Source organism: Hyaena hyaena, unplaced genomic scaffold (assembly GCF_003009895.1).
Source record: "Hyaena hyaena isolate Hyena2069 unplaced genomic scaffold, ASM300989v1 scaffold_93, whole genome shotgun sequence".
NCBI classification, from domain to species: Eukaryota; Metazoa; Chordata; class Mammalia; order Carnivora; family Hyaenidae; genus Hyaena; species Hyaena hyaena.
Window position 1 is genome coordinate 956,992 of NW_024080724.1, and position 15,847 is coordinate 972,838.

Genomic DNA, 15,847 nt, shown 5'->3' on the forward strand with positions numbered 1-15,847 from the left:
TCCATATGCCCGTGGTCCCCAGTGGTCGCTGTCAAACCAGCCTTTCCCAGACACAGTCCCAGCCACCCACCCACCACCATGGCACCGGGTGGGGAGATGCAGGCACAAGGCTGGGAGGGCACATCCACAGGGCACCTGGGGAGGTGTGTTGGTGATAAACCTGGAAGGAAGGATGTGTCAGTTTAGACAGAGGGAGATGAGGCAGGAAGAGAATTCTCCATATGCTTTTCTGAAACATCAAATATCTGACTCTCTTGCTGATACCTGAAGCACACATTTCCCTGGCCTACTGAATACACTAGCTCCAGTCTGGGTCAGGGCCACAAGGAGGCCACACTGTGGGGGAAGGGGACTCTGGATGGTCGACTAGCCCAGTGAACTGAATGAGTTGCAGGCTTTGGCCCCGGCTATTCTTTCCAAGGATATATCCCCGAGCCCAGACTTAAATCTCAGTCTTCTTACTTGCAAAATGGGGGTAATAACAGCAGTTAAATAAAAAAAAGGGTTACTAGCATTAAATGAAATAATATATGTAAAGTATGTATGTATGTAAAGTATGTAAAATATATGCTCTGTTATTCACTCAAAAATTGAGCAGGGTTGGGGCGCCTGCGTGGCTTAGTCGGTTAAGCGTCCAACTTTCGCTTAGGTCATGATCTCGCGGTTCGTGGGTTCGAGCCCCGCGTCTGGCTCTGTGCTGACACTAGCTCGGAGCCTGGAGCCTGTTTCGGATTCTGTACTTCCCTCTCTCTCTGACCCTCCTCTGCTCACACTGTCTCTCTCTCTCTCTCAGAAATAAATTTTTAAAAATTAAAAAAAAAAAAAAGAACCCCAGAGCCAGCGAGACTGGGCGGCAGCGCCCCCTCCTGGCTGCCGAGAGAACGGAGTCCTCCGGTTACAGAAGCGCCTCCCCTTGCATCCCCGCTGAATGGGAAGCCTCAAGAATTTCTCCACCAGGCGCCACCCCCGTGGCGGGCTCTGCGCGCTCAGTTGGCCGGCCGGTAAATTAAGTCATCTCATCTAATTTTCAAACAGTACTCGGAGGCAGAAACAGTTACTGTTTCCATTTCACCTAGGGGGAAACGGAGGCTCGGGAGGTCGAGTCCCTAGCCCCGGTGCCACGAAACGAGGCAGTGGTGGGTCCGCCTGTCCCCAGCCCGCGCCCGGTCGCCAGGCAGCCCGCCCCAATCTCTGCGGCGGGTGCGCGCCTGTTCTGTGCGCGTGCGCGCGTCCCGAGCCCGGCCCCGGGAGCCAGGAGCGCGGTCCGGAGGGTGGGGAAGGAGGGGTGCCCCCGGACCCGGGGCGCACGGGCGGGGCTAGTGCCGGGCCCCAGCCCCGCCCAGCGGCCCCGCCCTCCCGGCTGCGGGGGGAAGAGGCGGCGGAGCTGCGCTTGGGGTCTCCGCGGGCGGTGAGGAGCGCGGAGCCGGAGCCGGACGCCGCCGCCGCCACCTGCGCTTCCGTCATCAAGGTAGGGCGGCCCCGCGCCGCCAGCAGTGCCTTCCCGCGGTACGCGTTGTGTGCGCGCTGCGCCTCCAGGCTGCAGCGCCCTGGGAGGGATGCTGGGCTCCGCGAGCCGCGGGGGACCCGGCGGGGCGCGGCGGACGAGGCTTCCAGCACCCCCGCGTGAGCTTACAAAGCACCTCCCCTCTCGTGGCCTCAGTTTCCCCACTGGGATAGCGGGCGCAATGGTGGCTCCTTCCGCGCGCCGCGCCGTTGGGAGAGGCCGCCCTGAGGTCTAAGGGTCCGGACGGCTGGGGGGCCGGGAGCTGCACCGTTTGCACCGCCCGCTGTGAGGGCAGCTCACCCTGGGTGTGGCGAGCCGGTCGCGACAGGCGGCCCCCCTTGTGGCTTGGGTTCTCTGCTGGAACCCTGTCTGGACTCTCCCCCTCCTGACTAGGACACCTGCAGGGCGGGGAAACGGGGGGGGGGGAGCGGGGGGGACGCAGCGCGAGATACCTATAGATCCCTCCTGGGCGTGCAGGGTGGGGCGGCCGGTGTCGGCCCGCCAAGTCGGCCTTGCTGGGGGAGGCCTCGGTTGGGGGTGATGGGACCATCCGCTGCCGACTTGCCTGGGCTAGACCCATGAACCAACCTGGATTTAGAGAATGGAATGGCACATCCCCTTTCCCTTCCATTGCCCCACCAGGTACGATAGGACTGGATCACGTTGTGGGGGGGGGGACCTCAGAGGCACGAGAGAGCCAAGTGAGCTGTGTCTGGGTGGGGTTGGGTCTGGGACAGAGTATGTGTGAGAGAGACTGTGGCTCCAGGCTCTCCGGGTACAAAAGATCTCTGGCTCAGTGGCTCAGTAAGATCCCCTCTGGAAGGTCTTGCTACCCCATTGCACACCTCTTATGATGGGGATCTCACTAGCTGTAAACAGCAGGAAGCTTCTGGTCCTGCTCTGGGCGTACAGACCACATCTTACTCCTCTTCCTCCGCCCTGGGGCTATCATCTGGTCCCTTAAATGCGCTTACTTCCAGGCTGATCACCCCCAGGCCCAGCACTCTTTCTGTTGCCAGAGCCAGAGGGCAGGAAGGTAGGAGGCTGGAGCTGAGGTGTCTGCCCCAGAGCAAGTAGTAGTCAGCCTGGGGCTTGCTCAGAAGCCCCCTGCATCAGGACTGGAATGTGTCCCTTGCATTTCCTGCACTTCTAGAGCACCTTTGGGTTAGCGGCTGCTTAGAGGTCTGGAGTTGAGAGGAGGGGCCAGAGGGGCCCCACTCCAGGCCCCTCCTGCCCATACTACCTCTTTGCCATCGCCTGTTGCCTACTCCGATTGAAGGAGTAGTTTCTGAGAACCAAGTCTGGGCCTTCTGGTCTCTCTTGTCCACTTGGTGACCTGCCCCCACCCAAGAGCTTTCTTACTGACAAAAGTAGGGAGGGGCTGCCGGGCAGGTGGTGAGCTCTGTGTCATCAGAGGTATGTGAGTGGGGACTAGATCAGCATTTGCAGGGGCTGAGCTACCTTTGACTGCACGTCTGGGATTCTCAGACCGACTGATAGTGACCGTGACTGTGCCTTCTGGTCATGGTGGAGCCTCACACAACCCAGACCTAGACCACAAATGAGTATTATTACCCCCTCGTAAAAACAGACTAAGTATATGTGCGGTCACTCGAACGTAGCTCCAACGCACATACTTAAGTGCTACCTAAGTGTGCTGTCGTCTCTAGGTATATATGATCTGGGCTCTGTTTTCCTGCTCAGCTAGTGCAAACAGGCACCCACCTTGGCCTGATTTAGGGGCATGGCAGATTCTGGCTGTTAAAAAATCATCCTATGCTAATAATTGAAAATGTACTATGGGATTGTGGAATATCCAAGCTGAAAGGGATCTTAAGAAATCATCTCTCCAAACCCCTCATTGTCTAGATAGGCATCCCCTAGCCCCAGAGGGGATGTGACTTGTCCAAGTTCACACAGCAAACCAGCAGCCAAGCCCAGGGATTCCGCCTCTAAGCCCAGAGTATTTGTTTATTTGTTAGGAAACACATACCATGCATATAGTAAGTGAAAGCAGTCTGTATTTATTCCTACATTAGCAAAAATAAACGCAGAAGGTTAAACCTCTCTGTAGGGATCGTCAGCAGCATTTAATTTTGCAGGGCAATCTGACAGCCTGTTAAGAAAGTCTGTGAAAATGATCCTAACTGCCCTTTGTCCCTAGACTTCTACTTTGAGGACTTTACCCCCAAGGAAATAACTATATAGAGAGATAAATGTAGTGCTGATATTTATAACAAGTTTTCCTATAGTGGAGCTCTTGGTGTTTTAGCTGAGATTTAATAAACATTTTATTTGAAAAGTACAGCTTAAAAAATAGTAGCACTAAAGCTTATGTTGCCGGAGTCTGGCCAACATGAAAGCAGTGTGGTCCAGAGGAAAGACCACAAGACTAATGTCAGCAGGAGTGGACACCAAGATGAACTCTTCATGTACCCCTCTGTGTGACCTTGGGTCAATCCCTTTCCCTTTCTGGACCTCACTTTCCCCATCTGTGAAATGGGGTAGATTCAGTGATTGCTGAATCTCTTTCGGCTCTGACAATCTGCCTCTGGACCTAACAGATCTCTGTATCTGAATCCTGTATTGGAACAGTGAACATGATGACAACCAAAGAATGTTCTAGCCTTCCTTCCCCATCATTCAATGAATCCCCTTAGAGACAAGCAGGTAGCCTTTTCCCCCTGGGACGGGGCTTCAGCCAGCCTTAGACTTTTGTTAGTTCTGAATGGCCAGAACCTGGATTGTTTTAGAACATAGTGTAGCTTTGTTTTTATTTTCTTTGCCAGATATCAGGGGACAGAGATTTTTCAGGGGGACCAGGAAATAATGCAGCAAGATCCTCTGTTTGCTATTTTAAGTCTATGGGCTGTGCCTGCTCTCCTGCAGACTGGATTGGTGTTTGCAGTCCCACCTAGTATGAAGGGCCAGAAACAGGTGACTTCACTTTTGTGAACAAACATTTATTGGGCACCTACTGAGTCCTGGGCCTTGAGGTGCCCCCCAGAGTCCCGCAGGCTGCCGTGAGAAATATCAGGTTGAACTATGTGAAATGGCCAATATATGAGTGTTTTTGATTTATAAGAAATGGCAATTTCATTCACTTCAGCCTAAATGGAAAAAGGTATAATTAAAGAGCACTGTGCTCCCTACCATAATTGAGAGATTGGCAGGGTGCAGCGGAGACTAGGAAAGTGTGATTATGAACTTGAAGAAGTCCAGGAGGAAGGGCATGGGAACCTGGCCTTGAAGAATCAATAATGAGAATAAGAATAATAACAGCTAGTATTTATTAACTACTTACCACTGGCCTGATTCTCTTCTAAGTGGTTTACATTCATTCATTTAGTTATTCAACTGTTCTTTGATTAAGCATCTACATTGTGCTAAGTATTTTCTGGGGTGGGGGCAGGAGTCTTGATAGTAAATAAAATAGACCCAAAAAAATCTTTCCTAAAGAAACTCACAATCTAAGACAGAAAAAAAGACACAATGAGCGATAAGTGAAGCAGAAGGTGATAAGTGGGTTGGAATAAGTAAAACACAGGAGTATGTTTCGGGTGTGTGACAGGGAACGGAAGGAGGGGGCTGCAATTTTAAGTAGGGTGGTCAGGGGGATCATTGAGAAGGTAGCTTTTGGGCAAAGCCTGGAGGGAGGTGAGGAAGTGAGCTGGCCTGGTTTCTGGAGGAGGAGCCATCCAGGTGGAGGGAACAGCCAGTGCAAAAGCCCTGAGGTAGGACCACGCCTGGCATGTTCATGCAAGAGCACAGCTAGGACAGAATGACAGAGAAGACAGAGGAGACTGGTAAGAGGCGCCACTGGTGGTCAGGTTGTGGACCCTGCCCTGTACATCATGGAATCGTCTAAGTATGTGAGGAGGGATTGATAAATAAGCCTAAGTAAACCCTAGGTAGGCCACAAGTGGGGCTCAAAATCACAACCCTGAAATCAAGAGTCACATGCTCTCCTGACTGAGCCAGCTAGGTGCCACGGGGGCAGGGGGGTACTCTTTTATTCCTTTTCTTCGGCTAAGAGTACACAGATACAGAGACAGTAAGTGGCTTGCTAAGACAGTGTCCCATGGAGGAGCTAAGTGTTTTAGTAGAGGGCCATGAGGAGCCCGGGGAGGCTAAGGCAAGGGCATGGCCAAATTTGAGTGTCAGTGCGATTCCTCTGGGGTGCAGAGAGAAGGCTGTGGAAATAATCCAGACCTGGGGTGATGAGTTGGGCCCAGGCAGTGAACCAGTGAATGGAGGGGCAGAGGATCTGCCGAGCTCAGTGCTGGGAGTGAGAAAGGGGTCCAGCCCAAGCGAGCAGGAAGAGGAGGAGGCCAGGCTGGTCTCAGGCTTATTTATGTAATAAACATTTAATAGCACTTCTCATGCTCTAGGCACCATCTAAAATTTGACTACATAAACTCATTCAATTCTCAAAGCACTGTGGAGGATAGATACTCTCATTATTATTACTACTTTTTAAAATGGGCATAATAAAGTTAATTTGCAAAGAAAGTATATTTGGTTTTTTCTATTATACCAAATATTATAAATATTTGGTAGTGGAGAATTTAGGGGAAAAAAGGAAAACAGAAAATAAATTACCTGTATCTTCTCTTTTCATCTCAGATAATCAATATAAATATTTTGGTGTGTTTGCTTTGTCTTTTTTCTACTACTATCCCCATTTTACAGATGAGGACACTGGGCCCAGAGAGGGTGGGCAAATTGCACAGTCTGACATTTGAACCCATGTCATCTGGCTCCAGTGTCCTTGTGCTACCTGGAATGTCAGTTGGTGGGTTCCATTGAGACACACACACATACATACACACTCACCCCACCCAGGCATCGTTTCACAGATAGGGAAAGTGAGGCCCAGTGAAAGGCAGGGCCCTACTCAGCATCTCTCACCCAGGTGGGAGCAGATATGTGAGGTCCCATTCTAATAAGAAATAGGATGCTGAGAACTTGTGAGGAGTTGATGTGACAGCTGCTTTCAGCCTGGCCTTGAGCCCAGAGCTTGCAGGGGGCTGGCAAGGGGCGTGACCTGCCCAGAGGGAGTGCCGAAGACAACTGCCAGGGCGGCCCTCGCTCCCTGAGCTCCAGAGTCTAGTCCCTCCAGCCAGCCCTGGGCGGGGATGGGGAGGGAGAGGCTGGGGCCAGGCCAGGCCTGCAGGCCCCCTGGGAGTTGTCTCGTGTACTCTGACTGTGCATTTCTTTCTGGCCCTGGTGCCAGCACACTCCCGGGGCTGCCTGCTGCTAGGGGTGCGCTCCTGGCATCCAGCTCCAGCACAGCTACCGAGTGAGTCTTGGGCCAGGGGCTTGCCCACCCCCCCCCCACCCCGCCCAACCTGCAAAACAGCATCATAATGGTGCTGGCTGCAGGATGAAGTGAGTGCAGGTGGAAAGTGCTGGCACACGGAGGTGCTCAATAGATGGCCAACTACTATTGCTGTTCCTAAGGGTACACCAGGGTGTTGGTTCGGGCTGGGGGATCGAGCCTGCCCCAGCCACAGCCCCCTCCATGACACCCCCCTTCACACCTGGCTGAACCAGGTAAGGCCCAGCCAGCGCACGAGGAGACGGAAATGAACCTCGGGCAGTGGCTTGGAGTCCAAGATTGCAGACAACAAAAGACGCAGTGGAACGAAAGAAGCCACGCCTCTGAGGAGGGACACCTGACCTGGCCAGTACCGTGCTCTGTAGGCAAGTCCTGTCCCTTCTTTATGCCCTTTGAACTCACCCATAAAGTGAGGAGAGTATTTCCCCCCTCCTGGAAACCAGGAGCTGTGGGGGGCATCTGACCTAGCCTGGGGTGGGGCTGGAGGTGGGGAAGGAACCTGGAGGAGGTGATGTCTGAGCTGAGTCATTAGTGGGATTAGAGTCAGCCAGACTCTGGAGGGGAGGAAAGCAAAGAAGGTCATTGGTAAATGGCCCACCTCTCTGAGCCTCAACCTCTTCATCTGTAAAATGGCTCAAATGTATAAATACCTGCTTTGCCTAATTTTTAGGGTGGTTGTGAGGTCAAAATTGGATGAAGAGCATAGAAGTGCTTTTGAACTATAAAATGCCTGGCACCTGTTCATTGTTGTTTATTGTGATGTCTGGAGCCCATTGAGGTTAGGGAAGTACAGGGCCAGCATCCTCTGGGTCTTAGAGGGTGTCTGGTCTGTTTTTTTTTGTTTTTGTTTTTTTTTTTTTAATGTTTTATTTTTTTATTTTTTTTAGGAGAGAGAGAGAGACAGACAGCGTGAGCAGGGGAGGGTCAGAGAGAGAGGGAGTCACAGGCTGAAACAGGCTCCAGGCTCTGAGCTGGCAGTCAGCACAGAGCCCGACGCGGGGCTCGAACCCACGAACTGCGAGATCATGACCCAAGCGAAAGTCGGACGCCCAACCGACTAAGCCACCCAGGCGCCCCGTGTCTGGTCTGTTTTAACAGGCCTCGAGTCCAGCAGGGGCAGACAGCTTCCATTTACCTCACACCCCTTGGTTTAAGAACTCAAGAGTATTTCTGTGCTGGGGCATGGCCTTGCTTCCATGAGGCCCTGAGGGCAGCTGTGACCCAATCACAGCCCTTTTCCATCCAAGGGGGACAGCCAGGAGCCTCTGCGATCTGGCTGAGGTGGGCTGAGGCGCCTGCCAAGGGAAGGGGTGGAGGGCAGGGGAGTGCGTGAGATCAATGAGGAGAAACCCATCCGTGTGGAGGGAGGTCTGCAAGGTCACATTAGCTGGAGAAGCAAGGAAGAGAACTGCGTGTGGGACTGGGCCTGTTAGGGTGTGAATATGGGAGAGGAATATATCTGTGACTGTGACTATGGAAAAATATGCAGATAGACACGCATCCAGCCGTTCGATGATCACTCTCGCTTTTGTCTTTTCTATATTTTGACACTTTTATATGCTATTTGATGTTTATTTCTAGAACAATTTGTCTGTGTGGAATATACAGTGCGATATAACGTAGATAGTATAACAATCTGCCCTCACCAGGCTGGAGGGTTTACCGAGGCACCCAAGTACTTGGATGAGGCCTGGATGACACCCCACCCCCACCCGCCGCTGGCCTTCCAGGACAGTTGAGAGTGGAGTGCAGGGGGGGCTTGATGAAGGAGTCACAGAAGGAGAAGTCTCTGGGGTAGGTGCCAGGACCCTTTGGGACAAAGGCTGGGGGTTCGGACGGCATCAGGCTCTGTTAGGACTGTGACCAGCCTGCCCACGCCAGGGACCACGGGCACAGGGTCAGATCCAGAAAGATAAGGGTTCTTCTGGTGTCTGGGCCATACCCTGGAGGGCCTGTCTTCAGATTCTGTGATGCCTCAGGCTCCTGCCTCAGGATGCCGGACCCCAGCAGACCCTTTCCCTCGACCATGCACTTGGTCTTTGGTCCATGGAGTGCTTGCACACCTTCCCACCTCTTTGCCAATGAAATAAAGAAACTAAGCTATTGTCATGTTTTACTGAATGCAGGGTACCTTCTATTATGAGATATACCATTATTTTTTAAATCTATTAAGAAAGAAAAAATGTCAGACAAACTATAAGTTGTATCTCAGTTTCAGAGATGTTACATGTTAAAAAACTCTGTGTCTTTTTTTAAAAATGTTTATTTATTTTTGAGAGAGAGAGAATGTGAGCAGAGAAGGGGCAGACACACACACACACACACATACACACACAATCTAAAGCAGGCTTCAGGCTCTGAGCTGTCAGAACAGAGCCCAATGTGAGGCTCAAACTCACGAACTGTGAGATCATGACCTGAGCCGACATCGGACACTCAACCAACTGAGCCACCCAGGTGCCCCAAAAACCTGCGTGTCATAGAATCAATTAGATATGACATGCAATAGGCCGCACACTAGGCCCTTAATGCACATATACCCATTTAATCCTGTATCAACCCCCTGGATAGATATTTTTGTCCTCTTTTTACAGATAGGAAACAGGGGTCCCAGCGAGTAAGATCACACAGCCAGCAAAAGACAAAGCTGGGATCTGAACACTGCTCTAACTAGACTCCATCACTTTTCTTCATCCAGCCCCACAAAGAAAAGGCTCCTGAGTCCTGGGCCTTGGGAAAAAGAAAGTGTTCACACTGCAGAGTAAACATGTTCCGGTTCAGAAATGCCCCAGTGGACTGGTCATTAAATGCCTGGGGCTATGACTGATAGGGGAGTCCTGGGGGGGAACAGGGCAGATAATGGACAGGAAAGAGCCCTGAGAGCTTTTTGCTGGTTCATGAGCCCCATCCTCGTTACAGCCATTACCAGGAGTAGGTTGACCTATGGCCCACCCTGGAGAGAGGCCACAGAGACCATCCCCACACAGATTATCCTAGAGCCTCACCCAGAAAGGCCCATTCATTCATTTCCTACAAAGTTATTTTTTAGTTAACTTTTTCAAATGAGATCTTTATTCATGTATTGGTTACTGAGTGCTAGGGGTACAGAGCAGAGCAAAACAGACATAGGTAATGCCCAGGTAGGCTCACAGACCAGAGGAGAAGGGCAGTTGCCGTGAAGTCCCACAAAACCTGGAATAGGTGCGTGAGGGAGAAGAGAGAGCATCAAAGCTTGCGGGGCAGAGAATGTGCATAACTCAGCGTCACCGCAGAAGGCGATTCTAAGGGAAGGATGACTAGAGAGTAGTCAGGTGCAGGCGGCAAAGGGAGCGTGCTGGACAGGAGAGACAGCCCCAGGGCTGAACGGAACGGACCTTTGAGGAATTAAAAGCACAGAGCATCTCTAGTTCTGTTTCCTGGGCAGAGGAGGCTGAAGAGGTGGGGTGGGCCAGACCCTGTGGGTCCCAGAGTGATGGGCATGGAGTGGCATGCTCAGATCGACATCTTTTGAAAAGACTGGGGGCAAATTGTTGGTCGGTAAGACTAAGTGTGCAGGTGAGAGCCGCTGGTAGCAGTGGGAGTGGAAGTAAGTGGATGTTGTAAAAGGTGTTCAGAGAGCGGGGGGAGGCATTAGTGATGAATTGGCTGTGAGTACAAGGAGGAGGAGGCCGCACAGGTGACCCCCGGGATCTGGCCTGCCTGGCCGCACCCTCGCCCTCACAATGCCTGACTTGCAGAAGGAAGGACCTGGAGAGAGAACTGTGCCGGGAAAGCCGTCACCCCATTTGGCACTTCCTGTCCCGGTTTGCATTTTGTCCATTTTTTCCCCCAGCCCTAGGTAGGAATCCTGGTTTGTCCAGCATCGGAGTTGTGCCAGATAATGGAGGAAGAAGCCAGCGGGTGAAGGTTTCAGGGTGGGGGCGAGGTGATGGGCCGTGGTGCTTGCAGGAGGAGAGAGAAGCAGATGGGTGAGGAGGAGGTGGCAGTGGGGGGAGTGATGGGCTGTCTCTCAGGTGCAGGCTGTGGGACCGTGTCACAGGTTACTGGGGCACAGGAAGCAGGCATCGTGACAGGTGGATGTCCCATGGCCCAGACGCCATCCATAGGCCTGGCCTTTCAGAAACGCTGGATCCAAGCTTGGCGGCAGAGTCGAGGCAGCGCCGAATGGGTTAAGTCCCCCTGGAGAGCGGTGTGTGGTCCAGGGCTCTCTCCTTGGCCTGAACCTGTTTTATAGATCTAACAGGGGTGCTGACAAAGGCCTGCTCACATCTGGCAGGTGACAGGAGGCTGAAGGTGGGGAGGTTGTGGTCAGTAAGGGGACACTTGAATTAGTGACTGTGGAAGCAGGTGGAACATTTTCACATGATGACAAAGTGCAGGGTGTGGCCAAGGGAAGGCGTGGCTGAGGACAGGGAAAGAAGGTCATTTGGAGATGATGTGGTCCTTGAATGGGAGGAAACTGAGGCCACAGAGGATCTAGAGACTTGTCTGAGGTCACACAGCGAGGAAGTGGCTCTCCGGGTGTGGCTTGCTGTGCTGTGGGTTCCAGATTTCAGAGGGTGGTTCCTTTCCTCAGTCTTCCATGGGGAGACTGCTGCTGTCTACAGCCTGCACTGGGCGTCAGGAGGGCTTGGGGGGTGGGTTGTGGCCAGGCAGGGGGAAGGCGTGCCAGGAGACTCTGCAAGAGGGAGCGGCTAAGCTGAGCCTTGCGGCCGCTGAACATGCAAGGAGGAGGGTGGGCCTTGTTGGCAAAGCAGCAGCGCGGGCTGAGGGCTGGCGAAGGGACGGACACTGAGCCTGCTGGGGATGTAGCGAACATATGGTCCAGTTTGGCTCCATCTAGGGAATAGTACCAGGTACTGGCCGGTTGCCAAGGGCAGGGAGGTGGGAGCAGCCTGCCCTGACAGCGAAGAGTGTTTTTTCATTGACACTGTTTAGAGTTGCAGGCATCTCATGATAATAAAAAGTCAGACTTTTAGTCAGTCTTATTACTCTTTTTCAGTTCTCTCTAGAAGAAGCACCCCTTTTTGTCTGCACCCAAGCCTACTGTCCTTGTCCCCCCATTTTCTCTCCCTCGCCTTGCCCCAACTCTCTTTTTGGTTTATCCCTGGGCCAGTACTCGGCTTTGAATGCCCCACTGAGAAGCCTTTGAAGGTTTTGGAATAGGGGAATGCTTCCATCTCATGGTAGCCCAAGGCGGCCTCAGCTTAGGGGAAGTCAGGTGGGGGGGTTAGAAGGATAGCATGGAGGCGGCAAGAAGGAGAGGGGAGTCAGAGGATGGGAGCAGGGGGCAATAGAGCCGTGGAGACAGGGGCAGGATTTCTGGCATGCTCCAGAAGGGCTAGGACCCATATCCACAGCTGCTCGCCACCACACCAGGCCCGGGGGGGCCCATGGTGGGGGGAGCCACTGGGCTGCAGAGGCCCCAAGTCCTGCAGTGCCCGGGGCCGTGGCTAGCAGTCACAGGCAGAATTCTCAGGCTATAGGAGCACCAGATGTCATGCCCCTTCACAAGACCTTCCCGGGTATAAGGACGGCAGTAATGCCCTCAGGAGCTGCCTCCCGGCCTGCAGGTGTAAGCAGGCCCTCATGGGTACCCAGACAGCAGGCCGTGAGCTAGGTTTGACTGGTCCCATTTTACAGATGAGGATCCAAGGCTTCAGAGTGAGGCAGAGTAACTCCTGGACCCGTGGCCTGCCGACCGCTCTGTGTCCCTCCGTGCTGCTAGCTGGGGGGACTGTGTAACTTTGCTGGGACACACACCTCCATGCCACCCACAGCCACCCTCAGAGCCAGCAGGCGATCTGTGGCGCAAGGGATAGAGCCGCAGAGGGCTGAGAGGTGCAGGGACCTGCGGATGACCCAGTAAGAGGCAGGACTGCAGCCAGGACAGGGAAGCAGCCGGTTTTAGCATCAAGATCTAGAGGATTGCTTCCTCTCTGGGATCTGCTGTGACTAACCAGGTGACCTTGGACAAGTTACATCCCTTCTTGAATCCTTGTATCCTCATCTGAAAAGTGAGGCGCTTAGACTAGATGATCTCTACCGTTTTATGCAGCCTGAAAATCTTCTGATAGTTTCCCCAGCTTCTGTCCTGGTGGCCTCCAAAGTGAGGTATACATGCTCATTGTGGTGCAGGAAAAAAATAATATGTAACGAGAAAATCATTCAGCTTTGCTCATATTTGCCAGGTACAGACCTGCTGACACCACACAGGGTGTCACAGAGCCTTATGCCTCATGTCTCCAGAAGTCTCTGGAGGGAGGGGAAAGCCCTCTGAGAAAGGATGGCAAAGACACCCCTACTTTTTGATTTGTTTTCAGCAGTTTATTACAATTGATTTAACCTGGTTAATTAATTCAGGTTAATCCAGACTAATTAATCCAGATTGGATTTATGGATTATACTAACCGGTTTTAACTAAACAAATCCTCGAAAAATGGACAAGTGGTTTTAGAAGATTCCTATCTGAATGGTGGGTTGGTTGTTAGTGATTCTAATAATACCATAAGAGTAGACAAGACGTTAATTAACCCTTGGGTTTCCAGCAAGATCGCATTGCCAGCCACAAGAGAAAAAAATAAGGATTAGCTAATCAAGTCTGATAAGAAGTCAGCCCAAGATGTTTTTAAATTTGAGGGACTTTATTTGAAATTTACAGTCACTCTGGTTAATGATGAATCTCGCTTCATGGACATGTTGTGCCTCGCAGCTCCCAATGAAGTTACTCATACATAACATAAAATATTGGCGGGAGTGGGCGGACTCATTTTTTTTTTTCTCTTTGGAAGGAGGATATGATTTTTTTTTTGTAAAGTCCCCCCTGCTGTAACCTCCTGGTCCTTTTCTATGCAGCTGTGACCGAATGGCTACCTTTGAGCCCACAGAGGCCAGCACAGGGTCTGTCTCCAGCTGGAGACATGGAAAATTGTAGGGTAGGTCGATGTGCCCTGATTTGCCTTTCCCACTGTGGGGGCTGCTACCGTGTTGACCTTTCTGGCAGCAAAGATTTGGGGGTCTGTCTTCTCTCCTGAACCTAAGGCGCCCCATCTTTCTTAGCCTAAACCACACTCTGGAGGAATACAGCCCACCTTCCAAAGGTCTGGCCTCCAGGAGGGTCCAGCTAGGGGGAATGACCCCCCCCCCAGCCTCACAATTAGATTTTTCTTCCCCAACCATCCTTGGAATTTGTCCCTGTGAGGACAGCAACACAGATAAGAAACAAAATATTTGGTGCAGTATCCAGACACAGGATCAAAGGAAACTTTGTTTCATGTCTTAGAGGGCTCTCCTGGGCAAGGGGGCCAGAAATCTGAATCCCATTCCTGGTTCTTTCCTGTATGGATGGCCCAGGCAAGCTGACTCAGTTTCTCTTTCTGCACCCCATGAGCTCTTGGGGTCTGGCCAATTCTATTCTAAGAAGCGAATCTGGGATCTCTGGGGGGACCTGCTCTGCTGAGTGGTTCTCAGCCCCCATCTGGCAGGTTTCAGTACACTCTGGGCTCCAGCCTGGATGAGAGATGGGGAGCTCCCCATTGGAGCATAATGGGGAGGTGACCAAAATGGGGAAAAGTTAGGAAACTTAGTCACACAAATACTCCCCAACCTGAGTGGCACCATCCCAAAGGCACGTGGTCAGGAGCCTCAGATCTCTGAAGGGTTGTCGTGGGGCAAAGGCAAAGGATGGTCGATGGGGCTCAAGGGATGGACGCAGGGCCATAGGGGAAGTTGTGGATTTCCTCTCTGTAGAAGGAGGAAGTCTCGCACTTGAGTTGCTCTGTCCCCGGAAGGAGTGAGCTTTCCATCACTAGAATGGCACAAACCCAGACTCTCGGACTTTTCAGAGAGAGTGGTGTGGAAAGGGGGACAGAGCTGGACTGGAGGCCACCTGGGTCCCTGACACTGGGCAGTCTGAAAATATTTTATCTGTTTTGTTTTGTTTTTTTTTTACCCCAAATATAATAAGATCATTTGAGAGAGGGAGTTAGTGTGCCTGGCTAAGAATTAGATTAGATAAGAATTAGAGCTTTAGGCTCTAAATCGGCACAAAGCTGCTGGGGGAGGGACACAAGGGTTTCTCTGTTTCCAGCTCGTTAAGGGGTTTGGTTGTCTCCCAGCACAGATGATCCCCTCCACCCCCAAATCTTTAGATCTTTAAGTATTGCCACTTAGAGGAGAAAGAGAGGACACGGACACTTTGTGCCTCTGGTTTAGTCTGTAAGCCCTGTTCACCTTATTCAGTTTTGCTAAATGTTCATTTCGATCCCTTAATACAGTTAAATACCTTAGAACAGTGCCCAGCTCACAGTGACTACTCAGTAGAAGTTACTATTATTGCTTATTTTGAATTTATCTTGAATTTGCCATGTGCCAGGCAGTGTTCTGAGTGCTTGTTAGATACGAACTCATTTCCTATTACCCTCCCACTTCGCGAAGGCCAAACCTGAGGCCTAGAGAGGTTGACTGGCCTGCCCAAGGGGTCCCAGCCGGGTGTGTGGCGAGACCGGTGTTCGAGCCGGTGAGTGGGCCTTGACCATGTCTGTCACCATCTCTGCTGCCTCTCCATGTGGTCCCATCGTGCAATAAAGAAACAAAACTCCTTTGCCTCTTTTCCCCCTGCAGAGCCTCCCTAAAGCCTCAGGAGGGTGGCAGGCAGGGGTGCACATTCCCATCGTACAGACGGAGCACCTGGGCCCAGAGAGGGCCTTGAGTAGGGTCACACAGCAAGTGGGGGCAGAGCAGACTGGAGCAGGGCCCCTGGTCTCAGAAGGTCTGTGTACCTCCCCTGCACAGAGCGGGACTCCCAGCCAAAGCCGGTGGGAGCCCCGGTCAGCAGGCACTGCTCCCTCAAAGGCTTTTCCTTCACCAGGAGCAGCTGGAGCTGAGTCCGCAGAGGGACAGGGAGCAGGGGGAAAGAAGATGGGAAGGGCCACCCCTCTGCCCGGGGAATGGTCCTCCAGGCCCTTCCTGAGAGCACCTGGGAGAGCCAGGAGGCACCCTAC

General features: G+C 52.3%; 1 protein-coding gene across 3 annotated transcripts in view; it reads left to right on the forward strand.

Moving 5' to 3' along the window:
- Nucleotides 1–1,368: 1,368 nt before the first annotated feature.
- The window catches only part of CORO2A (coronin 2A), a 53,251-nt gene continuing 38,772 nt past the window's right edge, over nt 1,369–15,847 (forward strand). For 2 of the 3 annotated variants that reach the window (XM_039234837.1, XM_039234838.1), the window contains exon 1: nt 6,914–7,210. The gene's annotated coding sequence lies outside the window, so the exon portion shown is untranslated. Of the gene's footprint in view, nt 1,469–6,913; nt 7,211–15,847 lie in introns of those variants that run through there. The other variant, XM_039234839.1, reaches the window with a different exon arrangement.